At 49.6% G+C, this 699-nt stretch overlaps 1 pseudogene; it reads right to left on the reverse strand.

The window, feature by feature from the left end:
* The window catches only part of LOC107578567 (UPF0565 protein C2orf69 homolog), a 3,062-nt pseudogene extending 2,418 nt beyond the window's left edge, over nt 1–644 (reverse strand).
* Between the last annotated feature and the right edge of the window lie 55 nt (nt 645–699).

A 699-nucleotide genomic window follows, 5' to 3' on the forward strand; every position in this document is an offset into this window, starting at 1 on the left:
TGCAGGTCCTCTGTTTCGTTGTCGCATCGTCTCTGTGTTTCCGTGACAGGTCTTAGGAGCAGAACATCATTTAGGCGGTTTTGATCGTAACCGGGGACTGAAGTCAGGCGGCGCAGCGCGGGCGCAGCAGCAGAGGTCCCGGGCCCGCACAGCCCCGCCGCGGCGGTCATCTTCCTCGCTACAGCAGCTAGCGATAAACAAGCCACAACTGATCGGATACTTCCCATAAGCAAAAGGATTATGTAGCGGCGACTGCGCGACCTGCAGCGTTAAGACTGAAAGCATCACTGCAAAACCAGAGCAAAGAATAACGCCGCATGATCCGAACTAATCCGGTGCCCATTCAGCCGTTAAACTTGAAGCGTAAAATAGTTCAGGATAATGAAATACGTATGGCGTATAATTTGTTGATATCAAACGCCGCCGAGTGGCATTTACTGGAGCGTCAAACTGTGACAACGATGCGCATGCGCGGAGTCCAGACGCGTTCGTCAACAGCGGCAGCGCCGATACATAACGCATTTGGATTGACTGCTTGACTAGAACACTGTAGTGATTAATGCGGCACAACTATATTTAATATACTGTCCCAAAAGTCATATTCTTTTTAAACTTCAGGAGGTGGAATCTTGACAGGAATCCTGACTCTTGTCGGTTCGATCGGTTCTTTTGAACAATTCGCGTCAAAGAATCGGTTCA

Source organism: Sinocyclocheilus grahami, unplaced genomic scaffold (genome assembly GCF_001515645.1).
Source record: "Sinocyclocheilus grahami isolate Dianchi unplaced genomic scaffold, SAMN03320097.WGS_v1.1 scaffold10930.1, whole genome shotgun sequence".
Taxonomy (NCBI): domain Eukaryota; kingdom Metazoa; phylum Chordata; class Actinopteri; order Cypriniformes; family Cyprinidae; genus Sinocyclocheilus; species Sinocyclocheilus grahami.